This window comes from Trachinotus anak, unplaced genomic scaffold, assembly GCF_046630095.1.
Source record: "Trachinotus anak isolate AG129_WGS33_773 ecotype Australia unplaced genomic scaffold, CSIRO_AGI_Tana_v1 ptg000003l, whole genome shotgun sequence".
Taxonomy (NCBI): Eukaryota; Metazoa; Chordata; class Actinopteri; order Carangiformes; family Carangidae; genus Trachinotus; species Trachinotus anak.
Window position 1 is genome coordinate 15883254 of NW_027273854.1, and position 9282 is coordinate 15892535.

Here is a 9282-nt window from a genome sequence, read left to right on the forward strand (position 1 = left end):
GACACGTGTACTGCAGAAATCCTCTGTTCCCATTAACAACAAACAACAGTTATGAAAGTGATATTTTTATATCTGACTGCAGTGATCTGAACAGCTTCAGTGTCACAGCAATATGCGGCTCGTGGTTATCAAACATGGCAAGTAAATAAAACACTGCGGTACAACCCAACAGAACACAAGAGATAATTGAGAAACACCGCCTGACTCACATGTTCCGGCAGAGTCGAATCTCTCAGCATAAGCCAAGACCTCACAGGCCTCAGGAAAACTATTCAGACTGAAATTGTGTTTTAGTGCTGCAGCCCCGAGAGTGTGAGAATGAAATTCTGCACATATCCAGCACCCACCTACGGCAAAAGACTGTAATGAATTTTTATTGCTGCACTGGCAATAAGTACTGAATTGAGAGGAGATACGAGCAGTTAAAAACCTAATTCAAATGTGTCATAGAGGTGGGAAAGGTGAAAGAGGGGCAGCCTAGCTTAAGGTATCACAGGATGGAAGGATCATGAAAGGATCACAGCCATAAAATCACCAGTGAAACTGTGCTGCCCGTTCAGAGATGCAACTTGGCAAACAATTAAATAATCAGTAAGGTCTTCTACATGGCTTGACAGATATTCATTTAATAAGAAATTGCATTTTAACACTATAAAGTTTTCCTCTGTGACTCCAGTCCATCTGAGATAGAAAATCCAAGTTGAGGCCTCGGACTCTTTAGATACACCTTCCCCTGCTGAATAATCCCCATCTCAGAGTGGAACCTTTGATCCACAGGCAGAAAGGTAATCTAAATTCAGATGTAAGAAATTGTTTGATCCGGACACAGGGCCTTCTTGATTGCAGCTGACACAATGATCTGTCTGATCACATACAGGCAAAGGGTGGAACAAAGGACTATCAGCTTATGACACCGTATGATAGCAGTCACTTTACAAGATATCGTACAAGGTATGGCCTACCCAGGAGTGTTACAAAGACATGAGAGCTTGATCTAAAATACAATTATCATTTTAATGGCATGTCATCACGGTTTACAGGGGTTGTGTGAACTACTCAATCAGCTCTACAAAATGAACGGACAGGCTTAAGGTCATATTCTCATCAAGCTCTCACTCCCTGTCTCAACCTCCTTCTCTTTTGAATGTGCTTTAAATAATACAACATTTCATAATGAATTGGTTCAAATTAAGGCTATTCAGTTGCATTACTGTAAATCAAAGAAAAGTTTTAAGCATGCAAAAGCATTTTCTGCTCTAATAAGTAACATACATTATCTATGTAAGACACACTACCAGTTGAAATTACTGTCAAAGCTTTGGTGTGTAATGTTTTGTAATTAGTCCTAATCTTAAAACTTGCATGGCTGCGTGGAAATGTTCTCTATCCAATGGCAGTCGAGTAAATATGAGAAAGAGAAAGTTGTGATCCAGAATCACAGCATATTAAGAAGTGCAGACACAAAACACTAGAAATCTATTTGTTTTCTTTACAAATTCCTCCAAAATGGCAAGGAACATATATTATATTTATAAATGAAATTATCAAATGTTGCTTGCACATGAATAAAAATGTGACAGTTATTTCAAATCTCAAGAGGCAGAATTTACTGTACCTGACCTCTCTGCACAGCCGTCTGTAATATTTACAACACTGACACATTTGCAAGCCAGAAGTCATAAAACGCACACAAAATCCAACGCATCCTAATAATTTAGCCAACAGCCATTTCCAATTCATATTAACTTTCTAACATAATACTTCTACTACTGTTCAGAGAGCACATACAGTACAGAAGGAGCCATAAACAACAACAGATGCAAAACCCTGCAGGATTCCTTGTTTAATCATATGACATGGATCCAAATATACAAACAGCAGCGCCTCCTCCACATATGGTGACTGCCACATACACCCACACACACACAACACTGTCTGGTAGGAGTGATAGCAGTCAAGGTAGATTGTGTGTGTGTGTGTGTGTGTATATATATATATACATATATATATGTATATACACACACACACACACACACATATACATATAGGCAACAAGTAAACATTTACTGCCCACTCCATACACCCTCCAACAGACTGTATTGTATTTACTGTAGCACCTATATATAATAATAATATACTGTTTGTTTTTACTGTGATTAATAATCTATCCACTCATTTTGTTGCTGCTAAATCTCTGAACTACCTCAACTGGTTGTAAAAAGCAGCAGCAAGCATCTCTCCTGTTTGCCAATCCAAGGACACGGCTGTGACAGTTGAGAGATGTCATGACAAACAGAGCCTTCAGAAAAACAGGACAAGCAGATAGAGAACAGACACAGGTTGAGAACAGCAAATATACTGTACTGTTTCTTGTTCAAATAATAGCCAACATCACAAAATGTACCTTGTCAGAACCTTTGTTTTTTTCCTTACAAGGTCACTGCTTACAACTCTTTAAAACATGGGATCTTTACAAGCCAGTTCACAGGGTTTAATGCTCTTTAATGCACTTGTAACCCCGCTAGCACTGTCTAACATCACTTTATTGGGAAAAGAAGTTAAACTGATGTACACTCAGCTTTTTTTTCCCACTAGGTTCTGGATGTCGCCTGCACATTTAACTGTGAATTGCCTTAGATGATGAGGTCATAAATCTTGTGGGTGTACAGGGTAATAATTGGCTCCTTTAATGTCCACCTGGTTTAGGATTTTTCAGTATTTTAATAACAGGTAGTTCAGGATTTTCTGAATAGAGTCAGGATCTCTTTATCTTGCGAGAGAGATTGCTCAGTCACTGAATATCATCTGACAAGCATGTCAGTCATCACTGAAGCTGTCTACGGTGGAATTTCTACTAAGTTTCTACCAGCAGGCTACTGTTTGAAACTGTCCAAGCATATTTACCACCAGATTGCATCACAAAGGATCACTCATCAGGCATGAGCTTTTTGTTCCCTATCTGCTCCCTCATACAAGCTACTTCTGTTGACATATGAGATTGAAATGAATGCTGCCAGTGAGACAGCCAAAGTCCCATCCAACTGGTTTAAGATGTTTGATATAACCTGGCCAGTAAGAGTACAGCCACAATCAAAGACCTCTGAATTCATTGCATTGCCTTTTTTTTTTGTTGGTTTGAAGTACTAATGATCCACCGAACAGAGGCCTTACACTGTATTTCAGCAGACGGGATGCGGTGACGCCAAAGCAAGTGGCACAAATTGGTTCTCACACTCAGGCTTTCATCTGCACAGGATTGTGCGTCTTCATGCAACAAGTATGTAATAGGCTTAACAGATCACAGCTGAAAGATCCTTGGTCCAGCGCCTAAGCCAGTCTTGAAGGCAATTACAACCACAACGCCTTCACACCACACAGCAGGAGGACAGACACAGACAGGATGAGCCAAGGGTGGGGAGTGGTGGTAAAAGCCTTCATCGCTGTCACATATTCCCTGTGACTCCCTGCAACTGTCAGCCTCGTGTGACTGTAGTGACAGAAGATTGTTCATTTCAATATCCAAACAAGGAATTGAAAAGCAACAAACACGGCTAACACACCAGACTAAAGTCATTTTGGTCCTGACAGGTGATGACACCCCTTCAGGCACACACAATAGGCAGACCTGTCAAGGTCCATATCTAATCTCTGCTGCCTGTCAAAGCCACTTTCCCCAACCATGAGTAAGAAGGGCAAAAACATTTTCTACATTTGCATCCAGTAAAAACCTGTCCACATAGTTTAGAAATGTAAAACTGACAAATGTAGTATTTCAGCAGCGCAGTATGCCAGCGCACTGGAATAAAAGTTGGGAGACCAGTGGAGGTGTGTTTGGTAAGATCTGGGACACTGTATTGAATTTCTTTCAGGGCAAGAAGGAATGTGTAGAATCCAGTGTAAAGCACCAGGCTGTGCACTCTGTTTTTCTCTTTTATAAAATACTGTGGTATTTGTACATACATTTGTTCTTTTTAAAGAAACACTGCTTTGTACCTCATTTGAGTGTGACTGTAGCTATTGTCTATATGTGTTTGTTTGGGGAGACGTGTTTTGTTTTTCTTTATTCTTCTTTTGTTCGTTTGTATTATGGCTATTATGTAGCAAATCAATAAACATACTCTAAAAAGTTTCGGGATCATACATCACTTAAAGGAATATATTCAATGCTTTGGAAATAGCCTTCTTCAATTTCTTGCAGAGTTAGATGAGAGGATCAATATCACTGTCACATCTGTACAATAAATATGTAGCTGGAGCCAGCAGTCAGTTAGCTTAGCTTAGCATGGGGACTATTTCTTGGTTCTGGCAATGACCAGGCAGATTCCAGGAAGTTACTTCTGACGAAGAAAGAGCACATAACCCTGCATGACCTAACAAATTGTTGATTTTAAACAACTGTTTTTGTACAGATTACACAAAGAACAAATAACATGTTAATTAGTGTGATCTAGAGGTGCTTGGTAGGCAGCTTTTGTTACCGGTGGGCAGAGCCAGAGTTAGTCTAGCTGTTTCCTGTCTTTCTGCTAAGATGAGCTAAGAAGCTGCTGGCTATAGCTTCATATTTAATGGACAGAGGGGACATTGGTATCAACCCTCTCATCTACCTCTCTGCCAGAATGTTGAACTGTAGCTTTACATCATTATTCAGATTCAAACAATACACAGAGGGCTTAAAGCTGGTGCGTCACTGAGCGTTACTCAGGTGTAAAAAAGATTTGAGTCACATATATGGTGTTAATCTGCTTCTCTAGCCAAACAGCATTCAAGCTACAGGAACCTCCAGATTTTTTTAATAACTTGAGCCACAGGGAGTTACCGCCAGTATGGACCAATCACCTGTCTCCTCTAACAGCTTTAATGTTCTGCAATCATATTCGCAATGATAATGAACTTACCGTCACCAGGCAATAGAGGTATCCCTTTATGGTGACAATAGTTAACTTTAATTTACACAGCTTTATGAAACAGGTAGCTCAAACCAGGCAGGACGTCTCAGAGGCTACAGAGCAGACTGAGTGGTGCAGTGCCAGCATGCATCTAGGGATCGCTTATGGGCCCGGCTTACAGTAACTACCTCATAATGTTAGAGAGAGACAGAAAGAGCGAGCAATGGATGCCAGTGCCAGAAAACATTTTCCACACACAACAGTTTGGCTGTGTTTCATTTGCTCTTGTTCTCTGCTTCACCGCATCTGTAAAGGATTGTCTAAAACAGCACGAGGCACAGACCAGACTTGCTCTGGGTGTGCGTATCAGTCTGTCTCTGTCATGTTTAAGTGGAGGATACTTCTAAAAGTTAACGCTCAAACACAGAGCATCGGCTTGTACAATTCAAATTTAAAGATTAAAATTTCAGATCAAAAACAACTTGATGCCCTGTGCCAAGTAAGGTGTGGTATAAAATGTCGGAAACCAGTGAAAAAATGCTTTTAGAATTTCCGAAAACGCAAGGTGATCTCTACACCTGAAGCAATCACTTGATTGATTAGTAGACTGACAGAAAAATAATTGTTTATTTTGAAAAATAATTGACTCATTACCTTGAGTCTTGAATTGCGAGGAGCATATTTCAGTATCTTATGACATTTTACTGATTAATCTTTAATAAAAAAGTAACTGTTAGCTGCATCTCAGGTGTTGTCTTTAAATAACCTCTTTGACAAACAGAACAAAACAAAGATGTTCAACTTAATATTGTATAAGACAAAGTGAAGGAGCAAATCTTCATTTTTGAGACCTTGGAATTAGATGTTTGGCATTTTTGCTTAAAATACTATTTTACTTAATCTTCTGTTAACTGACTCGGCCCAGTTGATTAATCTACCTAATTAGTTTCAGCTGCCAAACACTACACACTGACCATGACATAAGATGACAGTGAAATATGTTAAGATACAATACAATATAATGTTAATACAACATTTTAGCCTGTCGTGAGATGTTAAAAAAAAAAAAAAAAAAAAAAAAAGAAATATTGAATTCATGAACGGAGGAAGCATAAAAGCAGAGAAAAAGAAAAGCAAGAAGTCACAAATATGGGCATACATACACAGCCCATGTAGGAGCAGTAGCACCCAGCTACCAGCGCAAGTCACGCTCCAACCAGCCTGATCACCCTCGAGTATAGTCACTTCTCTACAGAGTTTGACCGGATAAAAAGGGACTGGTGGGCGAGATGGCGGCCAGCCCCATGAAAATCTACATTTGACTGTCCTGTTCTCCTCGTCTCCTAATCCTACCTTCCCGCCTTTATCTGACTCTCTCCATCTGTCTGCCTCTGTCTTTGCTCTCTCACGCTCCTACTCTTTATTCAGCAGACGCCACATCACTCAAGTGTGTAGGGGATTCCTGCCAGCCCCTCTGCCTGCCAATAAGGCAAACCTGTGTTTGGTGAAGGGTGGTGAGGCTTGGCAGGTAAGAGGAGCGAAGATGAAGTATCTTAAATGGTGCCCTTTACTCTCTGCTAGCAGAAATACAGTAGTCCAGGTAATTTGTGCCCCTGTGTACACTACCCATGAGTATACAGAAGTCATTTGGGTATAACACAAACACCAAGAATGACACCCATTTTGTGACACTGTCAGTCATTTCAGCTCTTCGCAATACAATACTGGTTCTTTTTCAAAACGGCCATTTTGACTCCTCATAGCAGAAAAAGCACAGGTGTAATTAAAACCACTAATGAGGGCTCTGCTCCATTAATCAGCCAGTCAGGGAGCAAAGCAGCACGATGACAAGGCCCTGCAACTGGCCAAGCTAAATGGAATGCAGCCCTCATCAGTGTCATTAATTACACCTGTGGGCTTCTCGCATCTACATACAATAGCCAGCAAAAGAATTAAACAAGCATGTAGTAAACACAGCTACAACTAGCTTTCCTGGCTACCAGCAACTCACAAACCACATACAGTATTTCATTTATGAAAACACACTGTTTTAGGCCGCTATTTAAGGTTATGTAAGTTAGCCTAATTAGTTACATTACCTGTAAATTACATATATATATATATTTTTTTTTTTTTTAACCATGTATCAAATAACGCTGTGAAAACCACGTTACAGAAACAGAATCTGAAGAAAACCATCACCTGAATCTGCTCATTGTTTAGTTGACGGGCCGCGACTTTATGGCTCTGGGTTCACTCTCATGCCCTCTCGGCTGGCTTTCGGCTGAGCCACGCTGCTCTCGCATGGCCCACGACCTGCAGACACGTTTAGTGGCCAGCTTGTGAGCGTCGTGGAGCAGCTACAGAGCCGAATTCGTGAAGTCAGCGACACCAGAGTCATTCCTGACAGGCGGAAAACCTTCCCTCCAATTAATGTCCCTCCAACCTTAATGTCTGTCGCAGTGTTGAACTGATGGTTTTTTCTCTTGAGACGACACTTCACCACTGTTTTGAAGGGTTTTCCAGGTTCCTCAAAGACTGACGCCCAGCGGGGGAAAGATGATGAATCCCATTTCCTCCTTCGCCCTCCTGTCTGGACCAGACTGAAAACCAGAAGTGACACATCATCTTGTTCCTCTCACCGAGCGTCACCCACGAAACTTATCCATTAATTGAAACACATTTTATTTTTGATTAGTTAGCCCTGCTCCCTGACAGCAATCCCAGCGGAACAGGGAGACAATGTTGTGTTTTGACTGGCCTACGGGCTATGCTTGGAAATCGAATTAAATTTGTGTGACCTCCTTTCAAAAATGTTGCCTCCTGACCATGATATGTCACCTTTTGTTACTGCTGGCTTCCATAATGTATTGACTTAGATGCAGAAGGTAATTTGTATTTAACTGGTAAGCCCCTTGACATCCAGTGTCCTATTATTTGTAGCATTAGGAGTGTTGAAATAATCTCCTTTTTCCCCCCATAGTGTCCAACAGTTTCATACAGTAAAGCCCACTGCACAGTATGTAAATAATGTAATCCAGAAATATTAGCTGACAGACGTTTAATGACTGCGTTGTTCCATCAAATGTAAATATGCTAGATGTTTTGTGTATTATTTCGTGCACATTTGACCTGACACCAGGATTTAAAATAAAGTCAAGTGGGTTTTGGAAAATGTTTGACTGCATAGCATCAGTTTATGATGAGGGGTTGAATTTCTCCTCACGCGATCAGTTTCGTGAGCTCACTGAATGCACAACTAGTTGGCAAAGTTTGGTATTCTGTCCAAACAAGCAAATGGATAAATGTGTTCCCACTGTAACATTTAAGAAGGGCAGGCTCATACTGACCTGCACAGTTCAGCGCCTGTTTAGAGTGAGAGGAATGGAAATGTCAGCGATAAAAGTCAGTGAGCCAAGAAAACACCAGAGAAATAAAAGCAGGTCTGATGTTCGGAAACGGATGAAAACAGCGTTTGACTTAAGCAGAGCCTTGACAGTTCATTGCAAACGAGGGCAGCGCTCAGAAATTGGCCTAAATTGAAGGCAGATTGATGGTCTCTCTTGTTTGCAGAGAAAATCAATGTTTGAAGATATGAACGATAGTACGAAGCATCAGAGATAAATAGACGTGACTGTGTCTATTTGTCTGTGAACATATTAATCAGGCCCAGTAGTAGAACAAGTCAGAAAATGAATTCACACCCGGCCGGTATACGAGATTAGTTAAATCGACAGGTCCACAACTCAGATGGAGGAGGCATTAAATGTTTACTGTTACTCAGGTTGCACGCATCACAGCAAAGCAAGGCCTCGATTCAACCTCCACATTTGTACACACAAACAGTCCCGCACAAAGTTTCTCTTCCAGGGTGTCAAGCCTCCTAAAAATAATTTAGTGCACACTAATCCAGAGCTCTCCTTTTCAATTAGTGGGAAGGTCACTGTTGTCAGAAGGAAGCAAATGAAACGCAGGCTTAAGCTTTAATGAGGATCCAAACTATAGTGAGACTCTACAACCTCATGTCTGATGAGATTTTTTTACTGTGATCTTATCAAGTTAGAAAAAAGTCATTTCTGTGCAAGGTTTGATAGGCTGAGAGGATAAATGGGAAGATGTGGTTTGGTTTTGACCCTCTGTATTTATCATTCAGCCCTTGCGTCTGAGAAACAGTCCCCCGTGTCAGTGTTCTCTGAATTTAAAGGTGTGCGTTGACATGGGGACAACTACAGCCTCTCCACCTTTTATGAGACGTAAGAACAAAAAAGAGACATCAGCCAAAATCAGCCCCATGTGAGTATCCCCATGCCTGAGACTGGTGTTTCTGAAAGAAGAGGATTCATTATCGTGTAGGCTACATATTCCCAGTGAAGGCTGGGATGTTTATATCTCTAAC

General features: G+C 40.8%; 1 long non-coding RNA gene across 1 annotated transcript; it reads left to right on the plus strand.

Moving 5' to 3' along the window:
* The first annotated feature begins 2022 nt into the window (after positions 1-2022).
* LOC139618287 (uncharacterized) lies at positions 2023-8184 on the plus strand. The gene is made up of 2 exons (XR_011689710.1): positions 2023-6958; positions 7063-8184. It is a non-coding gene; the product is annotated as an uncharacterized lncRNA (long non-coding RNA).
* Positions 8185-9282: the final 1098 nt, after the last annotated feature.